Below are 27,631 nucleotides of genomic sequence, written 5' to 3'. Positions count from 1 at the left end.
GTTGACATTTATATTTTCAAAATGGACAAATGTCCATTAAATACAATATAGTTTAAAAAAATCCTTGCAATGTATATTTACCTGGAGGGACTGTTGTTTCTCATGGGAATGTGAACTCCGGAAAGTTCTGTTCCCTAACTGTAGTGTTACCATGGTTGCAAGGGAGTTCAATTTTAATGTTTGTCAGTTGTAGAAAATAATAAAAAGCTTGTGCAGTAATTATATATGAAATTATGTTTTCTTTTAAAATGTTACTATATATTATATAGGCCCACGCATGCCACCTATGTTGTATCTTGTCAAATGCATTCATGTATGAGAATTTGTAAATAAAAAATGATGTCAGCTTCTATGATTTTTTTTTTTTTTTAAACGGCCGTGTGTAGGGGGCTCATTTACACTTGTTTCGACTTCAACATACATTAAAGCGCCCACCACTTCAACATGCTTTTTTGATGTGCTTTTGATGCTTCGGTGGTTCTTCGATGATGCTTCGGTGGTGTTTTTTTGCTTTAACCACTTAAGGACCGGACCAATATGCTGCTACAAGACCCAAGGGGTTTTTACAATTCAGCACTGCGTCGTTTTAACAGACAATTGCGTGGTCGTGCGACGTGGCTCCCAAACAAAATTGGCGTCCTTTTTTCCCGCACAAATAGAGCTTTCTTTTGGTGGTATTTGATCACCTCTGCGGTTTTTATTTTTTGCGCTATAAACAAAAATAGAGCGACACTTTTGAAAAAAAATGCTATATTTTTTACTTTTTGCTATAATAAATATCCCCCAAAAACATATATAAACATTTTTTTTCCCTCAGTTTAGGCCGATACGTATTCTTCTACCTATTTTTGGTAAAAAAAAAATCGCAATAAGCGTTTAACGATTGGTTTGCGCAAAATTTATAGCGTTTACAAAATAGGGGATAGTTTTATTATTTTTTTTTTTACTACTAATGGCGGCGATCAGCCATTTTTTTCATGACTGCGACATTATGGCGGACACTTCGGCCAATTTTGACACATTTTTGGGACCATTGTCATTTTCACAGCAAAAAATGCATTTAAATTGCATTGTTTATTGTGAAAATGACAGTTGCAGTTTGGGAGTTAACCACAGGGGGCGCTGTAGGAGTTAGGGTTCACCTAGTGTGTGTTTACAACTGTAGGGGGGGTGTGGCTGTAGGAGTGACGTCATCGATCGAGTCTCCCTATAAAAGGGATGACACGATCGATGCAGCCGCCACAGTGAAGCACGGGGAAGCCGTGTTTACATATGGCTCTCCCCGTTCTTCAGCTCCGGGGAGCGATCGCGAGGGGGCGGCTAGAAACGAATAGCCGCGCCCTCGTCCCGGATCGCTCCTGAAGCCACGGGAACCGCCGCATGTACGGGGGGGAGTCCCGATCGGACCCCCCGACCCACGTCTAGGCAGGGACGTACAGGTACGCCAACGTGCCTGTCCGTGCCATTCTGCCGATGTATATCTACATGCGGTGGTCCGGAAGTGGTTAATGAAACCTGCCTGATGCCCTGTTTGTGTGTGTGTTGATATCTCATACCTTCAATATCTCCAAAAAAACTAAGCTAATGTAAAGCTGACTTAAAGCCTCAAAAGCTTTAGGTGCATCAAGCAAGCTTTGTCATAGACTTCTATGGAGGCTTTGAAGATGCTTTGAAGCACCACTAAAAGCGACATGGGGTATAATTTTTGAAGCAAAGCAAACTGTAAACAGGACTGTAAGCTAACCGTTTTGTTTAGTGACAGGGGCTTTGATTGACGTGTAGAGATTTTTAAACTGGTTGTAAACCCTTTACAACCACTTTAACCTACAGGTAAGCCTAGATTAAAGCGGAGTTCCACCTAAAAATGGAACTTCCACTCCTTGCTCCCTTACATGCCACATTTGGCATGTATTTTTTTTGGGGGGGGAGTGGGGGCTTCAGAAGGAGTGGGACTTCCTGTCCCACTTCCTCCTTCCGCCGAGGGGCTGGTAAGGCGAATAGCTTAATCGCCTTATTGCAGCCCCTCCCTGTAGGCGAGCGCCTGTCCAATCGCATGGCGCCGCGCCGCTCGCGCATGCGCAGTGGGTGCCCGGCCGTGAAGCCGAAAGTTGTCACTGCCGGGTGCCCACACTAGGAATGAAGACGCCGGAGGGGGGGGCGAGGAGCGGAGCCCCGGCCGGCGCGTTGCTGGAACGCTGGAGCAGGTAAGTGTCTGTTTATTAAAAACCAGCGGCTACACTTTTTGTAGCTGCTGACTTTTAATAAACTTAAAAAAAAGGCTGGAACACCCCTTTAATGCTTACCTGTAGGTGCTTGAAATATCTCCCAGACCTACAAGGTAAAGGATATATTTGCAAATCGCGGTATAGCGATTTCTCCTGCGCATGCGCCGGAGTTAGAAAGGGCACGCTGTGTCATTTCTATCTCGGGTCATGCAGTTAAAGGCGGCTCCCGCGCGTGTTGTGCGGGAGTGACGTCACGCGGCGTCACATGACTCTGGCCAGTCACAGAGCCGGAGTTCGCGGCACCGAAAGGAAGAGGGGTGAAGAATGGACACTCGCTACTAGCGAGGAAGACGGGGACATTGCGGGCTTCTCCTGCAGGTAAGTGTCACATAATGGGCTACTATGCGATGCACAGTAGCGCATTATGCTTTACCTTTACAGGGAAACATAGAGGAACACCCACCAGGGTTTACTTCCTCTTTAGGAAAGCATGTCCGAAGTTTTGAAACAAGTGTAAACAAGCCCTTAGGGCACTAAATAAAATGGTTAGCTTACAGTCCTGTCTACACCTTGTATTTGCTTTGCTTCAGCTTTGCTTTAAAATGTATACCCCATGTCGCTTTAGTGGTGATTCAAAGCGTCTTCAAAGCCTCCACAGAACTCTATGACAAAGCTCGCTTGAAGCACCTGTGGCTTTTGAGAGGCTTTATTTCAGCTTTGCTTTGTTTTGGAAAAATTGCAGGTATGAGATATCCATACACACACAGGGCAGCTGTCAAGCTTCAACAAAGCTTCAAAAGAGCATCACCGACGCTTCATTGAAAGCATCATTGAAGCACCACCAGCACAACAAAAACACATCATAAAAACATGTTGAAGCAGAAGGCGCTTTAGTGTGTGCTGAAGCCAGAGCAAGTGTAAATGAGCTCTTATGCACTGTACACACGGTCGGAATTTACGATGGAAAAAGTCTGATGGGAGCTTTTCATTGGATATTCCGACCGTGTGTATGCCCAATCAGACTTTTTTCATCCGAAATTCCGAAGACTTAGATAGAGAACATGTTCTCTATTTGTATGGAAAATCCGTTCGTTCGTCCGATCAAGTCGACGCATGCTCGGAAGCATTGAACTTCATTTTTCTCAGGTCGTCGTGGTGTTATACGTCGCTGCGTTCTTGACGGTCGGAATTTGGTGTGACCGTGTGTATGCAAGACAGCTTGAATGGAATTCCGTCGGAAAAACCATCCAAATTTATTCAGACGGAAAAAAACGGTTGTGTGTACAGGGCATAACAGACAGCTTAACCACTTAAGGACCGCCTCCTGCACATATACATCGGCAGAATGGCACGGCTGGGCACAAGCACGTACAGGTACGTCCTCTTTAAGTGCCCAGCCGTGGGTCGCTGGCGCACGCCCGCGACCCGGTCCGAAGCTCCGTGACCGCGGGACCCGCAAAACCCGATCGTTGCTGGAGTCCCGCGATCGGTCCACCGTTCTTCACTGTGGCGCCGTCATTGATCGTGTGTTCCCTTTTATAGGGAAACACAATCAATGACGTCACACCTACAGCCACACACCCCCACGGTTAGAAACACAAATGAGGTTACACTTAACCCCTTCAGCGCCCCTTGTGGTTAACTCCCAAACTTTAATTGTCATTTTCACAGTAAACAATGCATTTACAATGCATTTTTGCTGTGAAAATGACAATGGTCCCAAAAATGTGTCAAAATTGTCCGAAGTGTCCGCTATAATGTCGCAGTCACGAAAACAATCGCTGATCGCCGCCATTAGTAGTAAAAAAAAAAATGAATAAAAATGCAATAAAACTATCCCCTATTTTGTAAACGCTATAAATTTTGCGCAAACCAATCGATAAACGCTTATTGTGATTTTCTTTACCAAAAATAAGTAGAAGAATATGTATCGGCCTAAACTGAGGAAAAAAAAGTTTTTTTATATATTTTTGGGGATATTTATTATGGCAAAAAGTAAAAAATATAGATTTTTTTCAAAATTGTCGCTCTATTTTTGTTTATAGCGCAAAAAAGAAAAACCGCAGAGGTGATCAAATACCACCAAAAGAAAGCTCTATTTGTGGCAAAAAAAGGACGCCAATTTTATTTGGGAGCCACGTCGCACGACCGCGCAATTGTCAGTTTAAGCGATGCAGTGCCGAATCGCAAAAACTGGCCAGGTCCTTTAGTGGCTAAAAAGATCATTGGTGTCATCTCATTGGCTTTGCCATGTGCCAATGGTCACCAGAACTCTGTAGGCACCACCAAATGGGAGGTCAGCCAGCCACAGCTCACATAATCTCTGGAGGACAACTGGTTGAGAAGAGCTGTCTAGACCAACCAAAAGCAAATGACCTTGAGATTGCGTTGGGAAGGTTACCCCACCCATATGGTGTGTGTTGGTCCCAAGTTTACGTCTGCTCTAGGACTGATACACATTAATTACATCAACAAATCTAATGTATACAGTAGTGAACACTGTGTATACCACTTCCATTTCTCTCAGATTTCTTCCCCATCTGTAAAACCTCTGCAGACTGGTAAAGGTAACTGATTAGTACTTGTCGTCAATCGACGGCGATCCCCTGCAGACATTTGTCCGTAATATTTATAATAAATACAACAAGCGTTTGGATACAAATGGCGGCATGGAGCGTTACACATTAATTAAGGCTCATTCATTGACCTGAAAGCTGTTTAAATTCATAAGTACATTTTTCTTATCATGGAAACAAACAGGCTAAACATATGTTTAGGTGCTCACACAGAATACGTTATGAGAGAACCGGAGACGCTTTGTCTTTTTCATTTCCTTTCTCTTTGGGCTTCATTACTCGAAGCATCTGTAATAGGGACTGTCTGTGTTCCCCAGAGTGGCCACACTGAAGAGGAGAAGCAGATTAGCGACTAGCAGGAATAGAGAGCTCACCTTTTTAGACAGCTTGGGAAATTCTCTTCTTTGTCTCCCTCGCCCCGATCTTAAGAGTTTTTCAGAGACATAAGTTAACGTGATCAGCTTAAAGGATAACTAAACCCAAGAACAAAAATGTAATATATTGAGGCTTATGCCGCGTACACACGATCATTTTTCGGCATGTAAAAAACTACGTTTTTAAAAAATGTCATTTAAAACGATCGTGTGTGGGCTTCACATAATTTTTCGGGTTCTGAAAAACGACAAAAAAAAAATTCGAACATGCTGCATTTTTTCACAACGTTTTAAACAATGTCGTTTTTCGGGTTGTAAAAAATGATCGTGTGTGGGCTTAAACGACGTTAAAAAACCTGCGCATGCTCAGAAGCAAGTTATGGGACGGGAGCGCTAGTTCTGGTAAAACTACAGTTCGTAATGAAGTAAGCACATTCATCATGCTGTAACAGACAGAAAAGCGCAAATCGTCTTTAGCCTCATACACACGCTCAGTCGGCCATACTTAACATTAGCTACGCCTCATATAGCAGGGGTAACTATACGCTGAAAAAAGCCTAACGTAAACGACGTAAAAAATTGTGCCGGCCGGACGTACGTTTCTGAATCGCTGTATCTACCTAATTAGCATATTCCTTGCGTAAACATACGGAAGCGCCACCTAGCGGCCAGCCTGAAAATGCAGCTTAAGATATGACGGTGTAAGACACTTACACCAGTCGGATCTTAGGGATATCTATGCGTAACTGATTCTATGAATCAGGCGCATAGATACGACCTCCCGAACTCAGAGATACGACGGCGTATCAGGAGCTACGCCGTCGTATCTCTTTTCTGAATCTGGCCCCTTAATTTTAGGCACATTTTTTTTTTCCTTTACAACTCCTTTAAGTATTTCTCCTTTGATTCTATTACACAGTGGTGGGTCCCCCGCCCTGTCTTAAGGCTAACCCCCTCCAGACGGCTCCGTGGTCTGGAAGGAAGGCATTGTTCTGTGCTTGACCATTTATTTGTTTATGTACTTTAATTATCTCCTGGGACTTCTCTGTGTCATTACACATCTCAGTCCTCCTTTTCAAGCTATCGGACCAATCCCTGCTGACCCTGTTTCAAGTCCTCATTTGCATGGCCAAGGGGACCTATGTGAGGACTAGCGTGTACTTTACAATTGACTGATAGCAAAGTGGTTGTTTGGGCGGGGTGTGCAAACTGCTATGTATAAAAGTGTGTTGTGTGCATCCAATAAAGAGAAGATTCCTGTTGGAACTTACATACAGCCTGCCCGGTGTTTGTTCTGAGCTATCACAACTGGATTTGAACGGCACATAGCTGTAATTCGAATCCCGGAGCATCGAATGACCGAACCATCAGATGTTGCAATCTGCAATCTGATGCAATAGCAGCAGAGGAGTTTCGGGAGAGTGGAACCGAGCAGGCAGGGGCTCGCTACATAGTGTAAAATTAATGTAACAAGCTCTCGCACCTCCAAGTGACCACAGTGAGTGAAAATGAAAGAAAAAATGCTGCTCAATCTAAATGTACATAAATAAATAAATACACAAGTAAATAGTAATAATAAAGTGATAAGCGCAAATAGATACCGTATTTATCTTCCTATAACGCGCCCCGGCGTATAGCGCGCACCCCCAACTTAGAAGGAAAATTCCTGAAAAAAAAGAAATACGTACAGTTTGTATGCCCCTCGTCGGTGTCTTGCCCGCCGTCCATCGCGTCCATCGGCGGCCTTGTCCGGTCCGGCGTCCTTCTGCGGCCATCGTGGTGTCCTCCCCGCTGTGTTTTTCTGACGATCCCTGCTTCCCGCGCTGTGTTTGAACCACTCCGCCGACATATACCGAGCGCAGTACACTCGGGTATACTCGGGCAGGCTCGGCTCCTCTCACGTAAAGGACGTACAGGACGCACAGGACGTGACCGCGAGCGGAGCCGAGCCTGCCCGACTATACCCGAGTGTACTGTGCTCGGTATATGTCGGCGCAGTGGTTCAAACACAGCGCGGGAAGCGGGTATTGGCGTATATCGCGCACCCACGATTTTGCCCTGATTTTAAGGCAAAAAAGTGTGCGGTATACGCCGATAAATACGGTATATAAATGGACACAGCCAAGTGCTATGTGGATAGCCTATTAAGCTAAAGGCTAAAAAATGTTTAATGTGTAACACAAGTGTCCCATACAGTGAGTAATCAACGTGAATAAATAACAAAATTATTAGTGGTGATGATGTTCTTCCTGTGGTCTTCTAGATAATTCTTCAAACCAGTGAGCTCACAGAGCGCTTACCTTCCTGCAGTGATAAAAACTCCTGTATAGGTCTCTGTTTGCGATGGTAATGGATGTTTGCTGTGTGGCTCCCACAGATCCGGTTCTTCCTGGCGTCCAAAAGGTGTAGGCTAAGTCCTCAAGGTAGTCATCAGTGGTGCTCAGGATAAATGAAATAGACTTTCCATGGTGAAGTACGCAATGTACAGTTTAAAAGAAGGTAAAAAACGCTTCTTACAAGGGAAAATTAAAAAATTAACAGTCCACACAATGCTTCCTGGTGTTCCTTGTGTTTCCGTCCCTTACATGTTACGCCACGTCACAGATTTGCTTCATTAATTGATGTGCGTTTCTCTATTTTAAGTTTCTGGATAAGCCATTCACTGTAATCGCCCACCATTTTAATGGCACCATCCTGGATGGAGACATTTACTCCAACAGGATGGCCGTCGGAAATGTGTGCGATGTCAGTATGGTAAATCAACACTATGAGAGTCATGCTAACGAGTACCAACCAACAAAATGGCCGTCGCCTTTACGGAGACATGAACTCCGGCAAGATGGCCGCCGTGTCACTTCCGCTATGTATGTATAAAAGACAAGCCTTTTAACCAATCCATCACCTCTGATGAAGCCACGTGACGTGGCGTAACATGTAAGGGACGGTAACACAAGGAACACCAGGAAGCATTGTGTGGACTGTTCATTTTTTTATTTTCCCTTGTAAGCAGCGTTTTTTACCTTCTATTAAACTGTACATTGCGTACTTTGTAAAATGTAAATTTGCAAAGAAAACCCATGTAGCTTTTTCTCCATTTCAAATAGACAGGTCCTCTTTAAACAGCGTGTTGTGTTGTTCCATTAAACTTCAATCGGAAGAAATATATTCAGACTCCAGACTCTTTGTATTGCAATACTGGGAATAGTTTTCTTAGATTATACAGATAAAGCCATTATCGAAGTCTAGAAATGCAAATGAATGTGTTTTAGGAAGTAAAACATGATATCTTTGGATTATAGAAATCATTTTCTCTATTTAATGAAGAAGTCTTTTACACTAAATACTCCAGGGTGGCTTTCTTTGGATTTTTTATTTTTTCATTTTTTATTATTGCTTTATATAGTCATTCTTAAAGAAAAACGGCACAATATAAACAAGAAGCATCCTTCCTTTGTTAGTCTTTGGTATCAGTCAGTGCTGTCCCATCCAGTCATTAGACCTGATCTGCATATTTGTTCTGGGTCATACATTGGATTGGTATGACAGCCAGGTAACCATCATTTCCATAAAGAAGTAAGCTGGAATTTTTGAATCACTTAAAGTGTATTTCCAATTTGCATCCTAAATCGAGATAACACCTACTTTATATTTGTTTACATGTCCCCATTCACTTAGTTTAATTGCAGTATAGAGAAGTAGACATGTGCAATTCATTTAGTTCCAAATTTTAAAAAATGTTGTCAAATTAGTTAATTACAAAACTTCTGAATTTCCGAATTTTTTAATTTCTGAAATTTCAAATCTTGGAATTCCGAATTTTAGAATTTCTGAAATTTAGAATTTCCGAAGTTTCGTAAATTCTGAAATTTGGAAATTCAGGAAGTTCGTAATTTCGTAAATTGAAAAATGTGAATTTCCGAAATTCAAAATTCAAAAATTCGTAAATTCAAAAATTCTGGAAATTCAAAAATCTGAAATTTGAAAATGGGAAATTTTTGATTGATTGATTCGAAAATTCAAAAATTTTCGAATTTCAGAATCCTGAATTTTTAAATTTCCAGAATTTCTGAAAAAAGCTAAAAATCAAATGAAACGAAATTAGAACAAATGACTAGAAAGTAGCGCATGTTTCCCATGTTTAGAACAGTCCCTGTTTTCACATTGTTCGTCTCCCGCGGCGTAATCCCATATCAGTCGGGTTTTAAAAGAAGCTCTGCAAACGGAGATGAGTTTGGAAAAATTAAAGGGGCAAAAGTGTTCCCAACAGTGTAATAAAGTTTCCAGCGGATAAATCCTCTGGCGGATTTGGATCTGATGGCTGTACTCACCATCAGATCGAAATCCACGCGGAATCCATCCGCGGCGACGTGTCGCGCCGTCGCCGCGACGACGATGCGGCGACGTGCGTGACGCTGGAAGGTAAAGACTTCCACGCATGCGTCGAATCATTACGACGCATGCGAGGGAGGGGAGCGGACGGATTGATCCGGTGAGTCTGTACAGACCACCGGATCAATCCGCTGGACAGGATTCAAGCGGATAGATTTCTTAGCATGCTAAGAAATTTTTATCCGCTTGAAATCCCTCGGCTGGAATTTTTTCCGCCGATAAATGTCCGCTCGGACGTACACACGACCGGATCTATCCGCTGGAACTGATCTGCGGATAAATCCCAGCGGATAGATCCGGTCGTGTGTACAAGGCCTGAAGGAAAAAAAGTAATTTAAAGTGGTAGTAAAGTTTTTACTACCACTTTTACCTACAGGTAAGCCTATAATAAGGCTTACCTGTAGGTATAAAGAATATCTCCTAAACCTGTACGGTTTAGGAGATATTCCCCTCGCAATGCGGCGCATGCGCAGTGGGGATCCTCGGCTAGAGGCCCGGCAGCCGCCAGACCTTGTCAGAATGAAGTCTCCCATGCTCCAGCCAATCACAGCGCTGGAGCGGCGATACCTGGGAGACACGCCGAGGCAAGATGACATCTCGCTCGGTGTGGACCAGGTAAGTTCTACACACCTCGTTCCAAGGTAAGTATTTCATAATGAGCTAGTATGCGGTGCATACTAGCTCATTATGCCTTTTGCCTTTCAGGTGTAAAAAATAAATAAAACATTGTTGCGGGTATACAACCGCTTTAAAACTACTCGTGGCTATTAATGAATTGTCGGGTCCCGGCAATACAGATCAAAGTCATTGAAAAAAATGGCATGGGTTCCCCCCCAGTCCATTACCAGGCCCTTTGTGTCTGGTATGAATTAAAAAAAAAATGTGTGGGGGTCCCCCCCAAATTCCATTACCAGGACCCCCCAGGTTTGGTATTGATATTAAGGGAAACCCTGTCCCAAATAAAAAAAAATGGCGTGGGGTTCCCCCCAAAAATCCATACCAGACCTAACAGTCGCCCTGTAGCAATAAATGTGCGACAGGACGGTTGGCCAGCTAATTTGTTAAAATGTATAGAGTACCTTCTTTTTGTTGGTAATCTGGGTGTCTGTAGTCGCTGCTTTTGTTGCAGGAGAGAAGAAGACACCTACAACACACTTATTTTCATTCACATACAGAAAGCCTGATTAAAAAAATAAAAATAAATGTCAGTACTAATTCATATCCCACAACCATTGGTTAGATTGAAACCTGCTTTGGAAGGATGAATATGAATGGTGACTACAGAAAACCAAGAAAGATACAAATAAAGAGGACAGGAAGTACACTCCCAGTGACCTGGTGAAGTGCTCTCTGAAAATCTACCTGAGGGGGATCTCAAATAACTTAGATTGAAGAACTCTGATTGCACCTCCTGATTGTAGCACAATTGCAATGTTTGCTGCATAGCACTGATTAACTTCACCTGTTGACTAGAATCAAGGAAGGATGATACAAGAGCCATGCTTCCAAGATATATAAATGGCAACAATATTCTCTCCAAGAGACACCACACAACCCTTATGTTAATTGTCTCATTATAAAGGTCATATGCTCATCATATCATTCTTCTGTGGCGAGTGTTTTCTCATTGTTCGTCTCCCGCGGCGTAATCCCATATCAGTCGGGTTTTAAAAGAAGCTCTGCAAACGGAGATGAGTTTGGAAAAATTAAAGGGGCAAAAGTGTTCCCAACGGTGTAATAAAGTTTAACAAAACTTAATAAGAACAAATTAAAAGCACTCACAAAAGTAATAACAGCTAGTAAAATATCCGCAGCACAAGATTGGACATTTAGCTATAGAATGCTACAGATAGAGCCACTTATAAAAATCCAATCATGTCCAATGAGGGCGTGAGGATGTCTTAAAGGATTTTTTTTCTCCTTAACCACTTCATTACTGGGCACTTACACCCCTTCCTGCCCAGGCGGGGAATGCACATAAAAGGACGTCCAGGGACGTCCACCCGGCAGTTGAGAGCCGCGCTGTGGACGTCTTTCGTCTATAGTGCGGCTCTCAAGTGGTTACATTTTTTTCACCTTAATGCAATCTATGCATTAAGGTGAAAAAACATCTGATGCTGCCGGCCCCCCCAGCCCCCATTATACTTACCTGACCCCTTGAAAGTCCCGCGCTCAGTCCCGAGATCCTCCTCGCCGCTCAGCCTGGCCGCTGATTGGCTAGAGTGGATGGATTGAGAGCAGCACAGCCATTGGCTGGCGCTGCTGTCAATCACATCCAGTGATGCGGGGCCGAGTGATACAGTGAGCGGCTATGGCCGCTCGCTGTATCACGGGAGCGCGCCCGCAATTACTCACCACCATGCAAGCTCGCTCGCATTACTGTGGTCAGTACTTGTGGGAAGGACCAGAGACAGCCGCTGAGGGACCCCAGAAGACGTGGATCGGGGCCACTCTGTGCAAAACAAACTGCACAGTGGAGGTATAACATGTTTGTTATTTTAAAGGAAAAAAAAATTTCCTTTACTAACCCTTAGTAAAGAGGTGATGCTGGGAGCAGTAGCCGTAGGAGTAGGACAGCTGAGCACTGGGACTTCTCTTTTTGCTACACTACCAATGGGGTTCATGGTCCCTGCCTGCCGTCACATAAAGTAAGCAATACAAAACAGTATACATTCTCATAAAAGTACATTGCACAGCAGGCACATATCATGAGTATGAAGTTATGGGGTAACAGATGCTTTAAGGCAAATAGACTGTGCACTCTGCAGGGGCATTTGCTCCAGAGCCTAGTAAATTAGAGAAAGCTCTGCTGACCTCTATCATACAATTATGTGCAAGCAAAATTTCATTTTTTTCCCTTGTGTTGATTATTCTTTGCAAAGTAAAGCTTAGCCTCATTTGGCGATTGCAGAATGAAATTGCACTTGCAAAATGCAGTCTATTTGCCTTTAGTAATTCAGCTCCTTCGTGTTTTTTCTGCTGTCAGTCTTCTACATTTCTATGTTACATGTATTTTCTCAATTCTTTTATTTACTTTCTTCCCTTGTCTATCCCCTTTTTGTGCTTTTGTGTCTTTCAATACAATGGAATTTTGATGAAAAGATGAAAGAAAAATAACTTGTGCTGTCAAATCCTAGATAATAACAACTTTAGAGTCATTCAAAATTTGAAAGAAGTTTTAGTAGTAAAACATTATTGCTTGATATGCCGCTCACTTTTAAGGATATCTAAATCATCTTTCAAGATCACTAAGAAGTCTCACATTAAAGTATACAGTATGTGAACCCATACCTTGTAAAACAACCCATTCAGTTTAAAACAGAAATGTAAAACATTTGAATGTAGTGTGTGCCCCGCATCTCCGCTGCCATGTCAAGCTGACCAGGGCTGAAGGGAGAGCGTGCCTGTCAGCTCCTGCAGGGGATTTCTCCCCCTCCCTCTCCTCTTCATTGACTATTTTGCTAGCACACACACAGGCATCCGTTTGTCTGCTCCCTCCTCTGCATCCACATTGGCAGGGGGAGGTAGCCAATCATTAACAAGCAGGACTTCAGAAAGGAATTGTGGGACATATAGTTGTTGAGCAAACGGCCCCATAGCAATCCATAGGGGACAGAACTACACACCCTAGCATGCTATGGGGGAAAAATAACCACAACACCATCTTGTTTGCCTGAGGCAGTGGCGAAATTACCAGGGTTGCAACAGTCGCACTTGCGACTGGGCCCTCTCATTCCGCCAGTGTGGAGGGACCCCTCACCTCCCCCTGTACTTCCGGCTGGCATCACTTATATATATTACCAAAACTATTGGGACACCAGCCTTTACACACACTGGCTGGAGTACAGACAGCAGTGGAGATGGAGCTTAGCGCCACCATTTAAAGTGGAACCAATTTTAGATCTCTTGCATCTCTACACATTGTCAGTGGCAGTATTTATATATCATCCGTGATATAATTCAGCACCATGGACAGAACTTATACACATTGGCCCGGATTCACAGACATCGGCGCATATTTAATGCCGCCGCAGCGTATCTAATATACTCTACGCCGACGCAGCGCACACAGAGGCAAGCACTGGATTCACAAAGCACTTGCTCCCACTCGCTCTTAAAGATATGCTGGGTTTCCTCGGCGTAAGCCAGCGTAGGTGGAAGTGAGCATGAGCCATGCTAATGAGGCGTGACCCCATGCAAATGATGGGCCAAGCGCCATAGAAGTACTTAAAATGAACGGCGCATGTCCCGTCCCGTGGCCGCATCCCAGTGTGCATGTTCAGAATCACGTTGAAACAACTGCCTAAGATACGACGGATCACTGCCTATGACGTGAACGTAACCTACGCCCAGCCCTATTCACGTACAACGTAAACGACGTAAAATACGACGGCTGTGTTCCCTGGTCCATACCTTAGCATGGGTTGCGCCTCCTATATGGGGAATAACTTTACGCCGGACGTACGACTTACGCAAACCGCGTATATGATGTGCCGGGCGCAAGTACTTTGTGAATCGGCGTATCTCCCTCATTTGCATATGTGCATAGAAAATCAATGGGAGCGGCAAATGCGCCCAGCATAAATTTGCGCCCACGATACGCCGGCATAGGAAAGTTACATCGCTCGGATGAAGCCTATTTTCAGGCGTATCTCAGTTTATGGGCACGGCGCACAAATACGACGGTGCATACTTACACTTACGCGGCATATCTCGAGATACGTCGGCGTAAGTGCTTTGTGAATCAGCCGTTATCAATAGCAGTGTTCAGCACCATATCTTTCTCTGGTCTAATTCAGCACCATGGACAGCACCTATACCCTACCTAATATGCTGCAAATCAAGCACAACATACACTAAGGGCCAGATTCACATAGCAGATACGACGGCGTATCTCCTGATACGCCGTCGTATCTCCTGATACGCCGTCGTATCTGTTGTTCTATCTATGCGACTGATTCATAGAATCAGTTACGCATAGATAGCCATAAGATCTGACAGGTGTAATTGTTTTACACTGTCGGATCTTAAGATGCAAAACCGCGGCCGCCGCTGGGGGGAGTTTGCGTCGTAAACCAGCGTCGGGTATGCAAATTAGGAGTTACGGCGATCCACGGCGGTTTTTCGCGTTCGCTACGTCGCCGCTAGTCTAGTTTCCTGTCGCAAAGTTAGTCGTTTTTTTTGGTGCCATAACTTTACACAGCAATCGTATTGCTGTATAAAGTATGGCCGTCGTTCCCGCGTCGAAATGTAAAAAATAACGTTGTTTGCGCAAGCCGTCCGGGAATACGGAATCACGCTACGTGCGTCGCAGTTCGAAAAAATGACGTCACTTTGCGCAAAGCACGGCGGGAGTTCGGAAACGGAGCATGCGCGGTAGGTCCGGCGCGGGAGCGCGCCTAATTTAAATGGCACACGCCCATTTGAATTGGCCCGCCTTGCGCCGGCGTAGGTTTTCATCGCAAGTGCTTGGTGAATCAGGCACTTGCGATGAAAAATTGCGGCGGTGTAACGGATACGTTACGCCGCCGCTCTTCTATGTGAATCTGGCCCTATATTGCCAAAAATATTGGTACACCTGCCTTTATACGCACATGAACTTTAATGGCATCCCAGTCATAGTCCGTAGGGTTAAATATTGAGTTGGCCCACCCTTTGCAGCTATAACAGCTTAAATTCTTCTGGGAAGGCCGTCCACAAGGTTTAGGAGTGTGTCTATGAGAATGTTTGACCATTCTGGCAGAAATGTATTTGTGAGGTCAGGCACTGATGTGGACAAGAAGGCCTGGCTCTCAGTCTCTTCTCTAATTCATCCCAAAGATGTTCACACAGCTCCTTTCTCTATCAGCAACGTAGAGAGCGCCCTGACTCTCCTGTAGTCCAAGAGAGGGGGCGAGCACGACACTCCACACCAGGGAGAAAACCTCGCATTACTGTGTGGAGTTACAGACAGAAGAACAGGAAGTGAGGATTTCTCAGAAGAAATAAGAACATTTAAAAGCAAAATGGAAGGATGAGGTAAGTGAAGGAGGACAGCACTAAGGTAAAGGAAGCTATTTAGGAAACAAATATTGTACCTTTACAACCCCTTTAAGCTGTAGAAATGTTATACTGCAAAAAGTTTTATAAGACAGCTTTTTCACTTTCTAATTATGTGACATAACGCTCATTGAAATCTTCGCACTGCTCTGTGCACAAACAATTATTCTTTCCATATGCAGCCTTGGAGCGCAATTGCCTCCTTCTTCCATGCTGCATAATCTTTTAATGGTATTAGGGAATAGCGGAAGGGGCTCGGCCCACAGACTGCTATCCTCAAGGCCACTTAACGCACAAAGTCATGATGCTATTTTAATAATATCGTGGGGAATAGAGAGCCAGTGATGCAAAACCACCATCCCTGTAGAGATTACAATCTCTGATTTTTATCAAAGCTTTCAAAGTATAACCTTCATTACTGCCCTCTCCATGTGATTGTTCTTGGACGTGCCGCCTTCATTGTGAGGTCCCCATAATCTTTATCATTTCCCTATAAATATTCCAATTTAGCGAGGAGTGCCTCGGAGTGAATGAGGTGTAAATGTAAACTGCAAAATTATAGCCCTTAAATTTACTTCTTTTTCTTCTCGATTTGGGATCTGTGCCGTATAACTAAAATGTCTGTAATTTGAATTCCATTCACAACAGGCCAATGTTATCCGGCGCCCCCCTAGGCTGTGAAGTGGAAAGAAAGTCGGCTCCATGCTCACAATTAACTCCTATTTCTTCCTTTATTAAAATGTTGACCAATCCCTGGGTTGCAACAGGAGGAGGATTTTAGCTTTGGAAAAATTACAATGTGAACTGTTGGACTAAGAGTAGGTGTGTAATTGGAGAATTGAGACCGCAAGACATTCTGCACTACAAGAAAAACTAAAGACCATCAATGGGCAAAAATTAAGCTTTATAGAGGGATTCCAAGGCAACCAGCTGAACCAAAATAAGAAGGTTTACTTAATGTACCTGTCATGGATATGCAATAAAGTCTGGCAGCTTACCTGTCTCATGTGTTCATTAGAGGCCTGATCCTCTTTCTGGCTGTCTTTTATCACCTTCCTCCCTGTATGGCTCCACCCCAGGCCATCCCAGGAAGCCTATATTAACCACTGCACTGCTAGTCTGCTTCGCTGTTCAACCTTTGTTTGTAGCTTGTTCCTGTCTGCAGTGTGTTACATTTACCTTCCTGTGTACCGACCTTGGCTCGTCTCTGACTTCTCCTGTTTGCCTGTTTCCCTGACCCTTGGCCTGTTCCTTGTTTACCCTTGTCTGCCTGTTGCCCCGACCTCGGCTTACCCATCACTATCACTTGTCCTGGTTGCTGCTTCCCCTCTCTCCCTGCGGAGCGTGACCTTGGGGACCCCAGGGGTCGCGACCTGGATCCAGCTGCGGCGAAGGCCATCCTCACCACCAGAGGCTCTGGTGAACACAAAGCTGGGTCTTAGACTCCGCGCCCTGGGGAATCTTGGGCTCATGCTTCCTCTCTGATCGCAGCAGTCGGCCATAGGGTTCACTACCCTGTGGTGCATCCCTGACCCCAACGGGGTGCACTTGTCACCTGGCCACAGGTGACCTGACAGTACCTTATTCTATTTTTTTGGTAAATTTTAAGCTTTTTACTTGTCTTCTTTTGTCCTCCCGAGCGACTCCTCTCTTTTCCTTCACCTTGTCATCCTCGCCTTTCTCTCCCTCTACCTTAACCACATTCCCCCTTTCCTTAAACTTCCATATCTTCTTATTCCTCTTCCTTCTCACTTCCCAGCCATTATTCTCTCTTCCTTCCCTTCTCCTGTCCTCTCAGGATTCTCCTTAAAGGGGTTGTAAAGTTTTGTGTTTTTTTAACTGAATGCATTTTATGCATTAAGGTGAAAAAACACCTGGCAAACACGACCCGCCAGCCCCCCCCCCCGTTTTACTTACCTGATCTCGTTCACCTGCTGTGCGTGTCCCCAGCATCCTCTTCTCCACTGAGTCTTGGCGTTAATTGGATAGATTGATAGCAGCGCAGACATTGGCTCCCGCTGCTGTCAATCAAATGCAATGAAGCGGCCGAGTCATACACTCGCCAAGTGTATCACACAGGAGCGTGCCCGCAAGGTAACCCTCTCAGGAGAGAGCTTCCCAGAGGTGGTTACCTATTGCGGGGAGGAGCTGTAAGAGGCGCCGTGGGGACCCCAGAACAGGAGGATCACACAAAGCTTTAGTGTCACTTTAAAGCCTTCCTTTCCTTGATCTTTCATTATGTGATAAGTTGTGTAACCATAAAATTTCCATCCACAAATGGAAGCTCCCACAAGTGGATTAGATGCAAAATCCACCAGGATCTACAGAGTATAAAAGAGAAGAGAGGCGCCTCCAAGTGTAGCAATATGGTTACATTTAATGAAGGTACAACATTTAGCAACTCACATGGTTGATGATTAAAAGAGGCACATCTAAGAATGCAGGGATCTGGGGTAAAGCCGGCTCTCACCGCTGTCAGTCTTCAATTGCGACTGGGAAGACTACCCTGCAGTAGAGTGATCTTTAAGCGAGGCTTGAAGAGCTTGTAGAAGGGACGACATCAGTGGTGGTGCAGAGGACGATCTATGTGGATCGCTTTACCCCGGATCCCTGCATACTTAGATGTGCCTCTTTTAATCATCAACCATGTGAGTTGCTAAATGTTGTGCCTTCATTAAATGTAACCATATTGCTACACTTAGAGGCTCCTCTCTTCTCTTTTCTACTCAGTTGTGACAGGACGCTATTTGTATATCAAGACATTGCTTGTATATCAAGGCAAAATGTATTAAAAAATGTTGCTTGTCTTGCAAAACCAAGTTACTCTCAAACCAAGGTTTTACTGTACTTGTATATAGCAGAACCTCGAGGTGCTCATTAGGAAGCTGCTGGAACCTTTATGTACCCGGATCTGTTTTACAATTCAGCTGCAGCTTAGCAGTTCTATTATGGCCACAAGTTTACTGGGGGTTTTTTTGGACACGAGGGATCTGAATACACAAATTGCGAAACGAGTCAAAGTAGTTGATACAGCTGTGACTGCATCTCATGGGAGTTAATCAAGTTAACGATATAGGCAGATCATCCATTAAAGGGGCTTCTCATCAACGTAAAATCAATTTTGGGTGTCTTCAAATACTTTCTGCCCCATTCATCATTACAAAGGAAAAGGTGTTTGAGTGGAGCTGAAGTCTGTTGCAAAAGACACCATGAAAAAAAATAAAAAAAATAAAAATAAATAAATAAATACAATGTTATTTATATTACCAAATGGGGAGTTGGGGGGGTCTGTGCTGTATCAGCACAGACCCCATCAAATGTACCCATAAGCTGCCAATCAGTGCCCAGTCCGTGCCCCATCATAACCCCCTGCCAGTGCCCAATAAAGTGCCAATCAGTGCCCACCATAGTGCCAATCAGTGCACAGCATTAACACCTGTCAGTACCTGCCCAATCAGTGCTGCCCATCAGTGCCATCTATTAGGCCCCGTACACACGATAGAATCTATTCACAGATAAATCCCATCGAATGGGTTTCTGCGGATAGATTCTATGGTGTGTACACTCCGGCGGATATTTATCCGCGGATATTTCCGAATTCCAGCAGATAAATATTTGTCGACATGCACAGAATATCTATCTGCTGGAATCGGATCCCAAGGATGGATCCGCTCGTCTGTACAGACTCACCGGATCCATCCGTCCAAAGGGATTCCCCGCACGCGTCGTAATGATTTGACACATGCGTGGAATTCCTTATATGACAGCGTCGCGCCCGTCGCCGCGTCATAATAGCGGCGACGGCGCGACACGTCATCGCCAGAGGATTTCAGCGCGGATTTCAATGCGATGGTGTGTACACGCCATCGCATAGAAATCTGCTGAAATCCTCGAGAGGATTTATCCGCGGATACGGTCCGCTGGACCGTATCTGCGGATAAATCCTCTCGTGTGTATGGGGCCTTAGTGTTCATCAATGCCACCTGTCAGTGCCAATCAGTGCCCACCATGGTGCCAGTGTCAATCACAGTGCCAATCAGTGCACAGCATTAACATCTGTCAGTACCTGCCCAATCAGTGCTGCCCATCAGTGCCATTTATTAGTGTCCATCAATGCCACCTGTCAGTGTCAATCAGTCCCACCTGTCAGTGCCCATCAGTGCTGCCTGTCAGTGTTTTTATTTTTTATTCCGCATTGGACCTACTATTCACTGCTGCATTGGACTCCACTGCACCATCTCCCTTATGGTGAGAACAAGCTGTCTTTGACCACTTGTGAAAACATATGGTCCAACTCATCTGGTAAGGAGGCACTTCTTATACTGGTGGAGGATATCATCACATTTGCCGAAGATTTTTGCTATCTCACTGGGTGTCATCTTAATTCTTGATTCTTCAGTCAAGGACTCTATTTGCGCTGCACTTTTATTATTATTTATCATTTGTACTTTTTGAGGTTTTTGTGATTGCCTCTGTTGGTGTTCAGCTTGCAATCAACTTAGTTTTATTTGTAACATTTGTGCGCTGATTGCTGTTTTTTCTAGTGATCAAATACCACCAAAGGAAAGCTTTATTTGTTGGAAGAAAATGATAAAAATGTAGTGTGGGTACAGTATTGCACGACCGCACAATTGTCATTCAAAATGCGACAGCGCTGAAAGCTCAAAATTGTCTTGGGCAAGAAGGGGCGAAAGTGCCCGGTATTGAAGTGGTTAAATACATATATGTTGTGCGTTAGACATGTGCACACTGAAATATTTTGTTTCGTAATTTAGTTTTCGTCCGAAAAATAAATGTATTTAGTTACTCCCGAAATTTGTTTTTATTTATTTTGTTTTTCGTTAAAAAAATGTATTCGTTCCGAATATCCAAATTAAGGTCGAATCCATCATTGAAGGCTTATGGGGCCAAATTCTCAAAAGAGATACGCAGACTTAACTCCATTTTTCTAATTTTACACGGCGCGTATATTTGCGCGCGATCGTCAAAATGACTTAAGCAAAGATTTCCGTATTTTCAGCCGTACTTAAAGTAGTTACACCTGCGCATTCCCGGGCGCAAATTACGCTAGGCTCGCCGCTGTTTTTGATAGGCAAAGATGCAAATGAGGGAGTTAGGGCGATTCTCAGAATTAAGTGTGTGTGCCGTATTTTCCGCCCTGTGCGCACCTGTTAGTTTTTCTGACTAAATTTCCACATTATAAAACCAGCCCTAATTTTACACATGCTGTGGAAGGGTTTGCAGAAGGGAGTTACAGCTCTAGTTGTGAAGTTTGTTGTTGAAAAATGCCAGGACCAGCAATGATTTTGACGGCACTTGCTGCCTTACAGGCACAAAGGAGGAGGAGGGCACAGAGGAGGAGGATGAGGGCACAGGCGCGTGTTTATCGGCCACGCCGTGATATTTGGCAAATGCCAGTTTATGAGGTCATTGGCAACTACCGATTTGATAGGGAGGCCATCCTGGAGATTACCCAACTCCTTCATGAGGATCTAATCGCCCCAACCCTACGTTCCCATGCCCTGACACCTCTGGAAAAAGTTATGGCAACACTGCATTTTCTAGCGAGTGGCTCCTTCCAGCGAGCATCTGGAGGTGTGGCTGGGATGGTGCAGTCAACCATGAGTAAATGCCTACATCAGGTGGTCCCTGCCATACTGCGGCGCATGAGCCATCAGTTTGTCATGCCCACCCAGGAGGACCAGCGTGTGCAAGCAATGACAGACTTTTATAATATTGCTGGCTTTCCTAAGATCATCGGGGCGATTGACTGCACCCATGTGGCACTCCAGCCCCCCCATGATACTGAACACCTGTTCAGAAACAGGAAAGGCTGGCATTCAATCAATGTCCAGATGATTGTCGATGCACATGGCCTCATCTGGCACGTTTGTGCCAAGTTTCCCGGCTCGTGCCATGATAGTTTCATACTAAGGCAGACCAAGATCTACAGAGACTTGGAGATGAACGTGTATGGAGACAGCTGGCTGATTGGTGAGTGACATTGGTGTCAGGTATGCCCCCCCCATGATGGAGACATCACAAGGGGCACATGCATGACTAATATTCTCCTGTCTTTTCCCTTACAGGTGACTCAGGATATGCATTGGGACCCCACCTGATGACCCCCTTTCGGAACCCCCAAACACCCGGAGAACGAAAATACAATGAGGTGCACGTCCAGACCCGGGCTATAGTTGAGCGGACTTTTGGCATGCTAAAGTCACGATTCAGATGCCTGGACAAGACTGGGGGTACACTATTGTATTCCCCAGACTTTGTGTGCAAAATTATTGGTGCATGTTGCATACTGCACAATTTTGCATTAAGAAGGGGCATGCATGTGGAGATATCTCCTGACCTAACCCCCCACCCAGGCAACCCCCCCCCCCCAAACCCCTCTACCCGGTCTGCTGAGGGCCAGGCTATCAGGAGACAACTGTCTGAAGGCATCTTTGCCCAGTAAATGCATCCTAATACAATTTTTGTTTTTGATTTGCCAAGACCAAATCACAGAGATTATGTGACCTTTAAATCTTTCTTTTGCTAAATAAATGCACATTACTTATATGCCAAACAGAATGTTTATTTTGATTTACAAAACGCACATTAATTATCTCACAATGAGAATGCATGAATGCACGTCACTGTGGTCCCTAGCACAGACACATCACATGCACATAGAATTGGATTAGATCCAAGTACCCCCCCCCCCTTTGGTACTTGGGAGCAGTAACGCCCCGCCACGGCTCCAATTATGTCACTGTGCATTCATACACCATTCAGGAACCTAGGATGACTTCTCCCTGGTCCTGGGGATCCCTACTCCACCAAAACTGAGGGTGACACCCTTATGTTTTCAGGAATGCCATCCCCCCACATTCACACATCATTCACACACATATACCAAATCATAAGTACAGTGTAAAAAAAAAAAAAAAAAGTACCCCTGCAACTTAAGGATGTTGCCGAGTGCTCCTTCTGGGCTGCCCACAGGCACGGGGACGGGCACGGGGACGGGCACGGGGACGGCCACGGGGACGGCCACGGCCAACTGGGGGATCTTCACGGGGGGGGGGTCTGTGCAGGGGAGGGAGTATTTTCAGGGGGGGGGGACTGTGCAGGGGAGGGAGTATTTTCAGGGGGGGGGGACTGTGCAGGGGAGGGAGTATTTTCAGGGGGGGGGGACTGTGCAGGGGAGGGAGTATTTTGAGGGCGGGGGGACTGTACAGGGGAGGAAGCAGCCTCCCCTGGTGTCTGTCCTCCTGCTGGCCTTCCCTCCAAGGCAACGGCTATCCTTGTCAGACAGGAAGTTATGGCAGCCGTATTGGCCTGCACAGCCCGGGTATTGGCCTGCACAGCCTGGGTGAGGGCAGTCACCTCCTGGGCCACACCTGTTGTGGCGTTCCTCAGGTCCCACAAACAGGTGATGACCCCCACGGAGTTGGTGGCCACGTCACCCAGTGACTCCCTCATTGCACCCAGGCTGCGCTCCACCTTGCTGATAGTTTTTTGAATTGCAGACAGACTGCGGGTCTGCCGGACATTGTCCCTCAACAGACTGACCGGCAGACGCACCAACCCCCCCCTGTTTTCAGGGGTCGGCATCCTACTTGCCCCTGAGGCTTGTGGCCTTGGAGGAGGAGTTGGAGTGAGCCATGGGTGCTGCTGCATGTTGGAGGAGGGTTGGAAGGGGCGACCCATGATGGTGGCCTGACTTCTGGGCGCCTGTGGGGTTCCCTCAGGGGATGATTCAAAAGTCATATCTTGGCCCATCATTATTTCCTGCCCAATCAGAATATTGTCATCTTCCTCCCCCTCATCCTCCTCCCACTCAACATCCAAATTAGGGGAGTTGTGGGCACTCCCCTCCCATGGCGAATCCTGCCCTTCTTGGGACTCTGCATGAGCCTGTCTTGGGGGTGGTGCAGCAGCCTGCCCTGATGGGCCTGCAACCTCCTGACCTGATGGGCCTGCAACCTCCTGACCTGATGGGCCAGCAACCTCCTGACCTGATGGGCCAGCAACCTCCTGACCTGATGGGGCTGCCACCTCCTGGGCTGATGGGGCTGGCACCTCCTGGGCTGATGGGGCTGGCACCTCCTGGCCATCTGGGGAGGACACAAAACAATCACAGGTTGTTGGATCCATACACTTGGCACATCTTCCCTTCCCCCACCCACACATGCTAATCACCAGATAGAAATTCCAAAAAATGACCTGTCCTCATAAGAGGATCATTGTCAAAGCCAGGCAGGCCCACCACCTGCTGTGGGTGGAAACACTGGGCCACTGCCCATTCCTCCTCACTCATCCTGACTGGGCAGGGTCCCCCTCCTCCAGTGCCCCTGGTATGGGCATGCAGCGTTGCCAGCTTGTTCCGGGACACGCTCCTCAAGTCATTTATTTTTTTTTGAACTCCAGCGATGGTCCTGGTCTCCCCCCCCCCCCGCCGCATTGATCCGATTGGTGATCTTTTGAAGGATCTCCTTCCTCCTGGCCGGGGTGGTGGTGTGGCTCTCAGGGCCATGGAGAAATCGCCCAAATTTAATGACGCCCTGAGCAAGTATATGCTTCTCTGCCGGTGAAAAATTTAGCTTCCTGCGCTTGGGAGCCATGACAGACAACACCCAGCAACAGGGAACTCAGCCAACAAACAAACAACAATACACACACACACCAAAGAAAATACAAACAAGCCAAAATAAAAAATAGACAGACAGCTACTATTAATTTGAAAACAAACAGGCAAAAAAGGAAAACAAAAAATATAAACAAAACCAAAAAAATACTATTAGGAAAAACAAACAGGCAAACAATCAAAACAAAAAACAAATTATCAAAAACAAACACCAACTATACCCTCCAACTCCACAAACACTTTTCTCACAAAACAATCTTACCAACAAACACTGACAAACGTTCAAAGCAGAAGCAACTTGCTTTAGGAAGGGAACACAGGGAAATACTTTTGCAATTGAAGTGTGTTTGACTGGGGCTATTTAGACACAGGGCGATCTTCAAACTAAGTACGCTTGGCCTTTTACCTATCTCACTGATTGCGCTGACCAAAGTTCTGCACATGCGCATTGAGGTCCAGATTCGTGCGCGCATGCGCAGTACGGCCGGCACTTCATTTGCATGGGGTCACGGCTCATTACAATGAAGCACGCCCACTTCATTCCCACTTGCCATAACCACGCCTTAGGCATTGAAACTTAAGTTAAGGATGGCGCAGTTTTGTGCGCAAATGCACTGAGAATACGGTAGTTACGACACCAACTTAGGGCGCCGTAACTTAAATGACATAAGTTAGATAATCCTAAATTTAGACATGGTTTTGAGAATTTGGCCCATGGTGTCTGTCGAATGTTCTTAAGAAAAAAAAAGAAAAGAAGATTAGACAGAATCTTAATAAAAAAACAAAAAAAAACATTTTGACTCTTCATGTCTCTCTATGTCTAATCTTCACGTCTCTCTATGTCAAATCTTTTCTCTCTATGTCGAATCTTCATGTCTCTCTATGTCGAATCTTTTCTCTCTATGTCGAATCTTCATGTCTCTCTATGTCGAATCTTTTCTCTCTATGTCGACTCTTCTTCATGTCTCGTCAAATCTTTTCTCTCTATGTCGAATCTTTTCGCTTTATGCAGAATAATATTAGACTAATAGAGTTAAGGTTAGGCACAATTAAGGTCGAAACTGTAATTGAAGGCTCATGGTGTCTGTCGAATGTTCTAAGAAGAAGAAGAAGAAGAAGAAAAAAAGAAGATTCAACAGAATCTTTAAAAAAAAAAAAAATTTGAATCTTCATGTCTCTCTATGTCGAATCTTTTCTCTTTATGTCGAATCTTTTCTCTCTATGTCGAATCTTCATGTCTCTCTATGTCGAATCTTTTCTCTCTATGTCGAATCTTCATGTCTCTCTATGTCGAATCTTTTCTCTCTATGTCGACTCTTCTTCATGTCTCTATATTGTCGAATCTTTTCTCTCTATGTCGAATCTTTTCGCTTTATGTAGAATAATATTAGACTAATAGATTTAAGGTTAGGCACAATTAAGGTCGAATCTGTCATTGAAGGCTCATGGTGTCTGTCGAATGTTCTAAGAAGAAGAAGAAGAAGAAGAAGAAGAAGAAGAAGAAGAAAAAAAGAAGATTCAACAGAATCTTTAAAAAAAAAAAAAAATTGAATCTTCATGTCTCTCTATGTCGAATCTTCATGTCTCTCTATGTCGAATCTTTTCACTCTATGTCGAATCTTCATGTCTCTCTATGTCGAGTCTTCATGTCTCTCTATGTCGAATCTTCATGTCTCTCTATGTCGAATCTTCATGTCTCTCTATGTCGAATCTTCATGTCTCTCTATGTCGAATCTTCATGTCTCTCTATGTCGAATCTTCATGTCTCTCTATGTCGAATCTTTATGTCTCTCTATGTCGAATCTTTATGTATCTCTATGTCGACTCTTCTTCACGTCTCTACAATGTCGAATCTTTTCTCTCTATGTCGAATCTTTTCTCTCTATGTCGAATCTTTTCTCTTTATGTAGAATAATATTGGACTAATAGAGTTAAGGTTAGGCACAAATGAAAACTAAAATAAAGCATTTGTTTATGTCGGATCTTTCGTTTTTCGTTTTCTGTGCTTTCGTTATCGTTTGTTAAAACGATAACGAAAATACCTGAAATTCGGACGAAAATGCATTAGGACGAAAACAAATGCACATGTCTATTGTGGGTTAGAACAATTATTTCCATGAATATATTAAAAACACTCTTTAACAAAAATATGGCTGCATAATAGGAAACCTTTATTTATTTATTTTTTCTCAATAAGTAGTTTTGTGCTTAATAAGAAATTCTCAAAATCCGTATCTTTTGCAGTAGAGTTGGTTCACTTCACCGCAAAGCACCTGACCTCTTATAGCGGGGTAACATCTGCTTGTAAGACAGCCCAAGGCCCACTAGAAGGTAGAAGTATTTGAGATTTATTAACATCTGCCGTTTGTAGATAATTAATGCCAACTTGCATTTTTAATTGAGATTGGTGAGTGCATCCTGATTAGCTCAGAACTCTGAGGAACAAATGAAGAGGGAGACAGATGAAATTAAGCTTCAATGAAAAGTCATGCCGAAGTCTTATAATGGCAGACCTTTAAAGATCTCTTCTGTTATAAACATCAGAAGCACCTGCTAGGACCTTTCAAAATGAATGCAACTAAGTAGAAGGGTTTACTTTTACTATAAGCACAGGAACAGTCCAGGTGTTGTAATAAGAAACATTGCATTCCATGACACCTTTCCTTTCCTTTTCTTTTCTTTTCTTCTCTTCTCTTTTCCTTCCCTGCTTTGTTCCTTTTTTCTTTTCTTCTCTTTTCCTTCCCTTCTTTGTTCCTTTTTTCTTTTCTTCCTTCCATCCTTCCCTTCTCCTCATCTCTCCTCCTTCCAACTCGTTCTTCTTCTTCCTGCATTCCCTCTTCTCTTCTCTTTGTTTTCTCAATCAACTCTTCTCTTCTCTTATCTTCTCTTCCTTCCCTTCTCCCCACTTCTTTCTTTTCTTTTCATCAATATCTAATCAAATTATAATTTTCATTTCAGAAATATGGGCTTGGCGTATATCCTATAAAGAAAGAAGAACCAGCGAGGATAATGGTGACCAAACACGCTTCAATAAATGTCTGATTTATTTTCTGATTGATCTCTCCCAATAGGTATAATCAATCTATAGTTGACAACCTAATAAAGAGATAGGTCAGAAATAGGGAAGTAGCTTTCGATTAACAGCTGAGAGCTATGATTGTAAGTTGCCTATAACCGTAGGATTGTCCCATGTGTTGTAATAGGAAACATTGCATCTCATTATACCTCCTCTCCTCTTACACTCCTCTTCCTCTCCTTCTTCCCTTCCTCTTCTTTTTCTCTCCCCTTCTTTTCTCGTCCTTTCCCTTTTCTTACTTTCCCTTCCCCTCCTTCCCCTTCCCTTTCTCTTCTCTTCCTTCCCCTTCCCCTCCTCCCCTCCCTCCTTAT

This window comes from Rana temporaria, chromosome 11 (assembly GCF_905171775.1).
Source record: "Rana temporaria chromosome 11, aRanTem1.1, whole genome shotgun sequence".
Taxonomy (NCBI): Eukaryota; Metazoa; Chordata; class Amphibia; order Anura; family Ranidae; genus Rana; species Rana temporaria.
The sequence above is the reverse complement of the archived record's forward strand: the minus strand, read 5'-3'. Positions refer to the sequence as shown.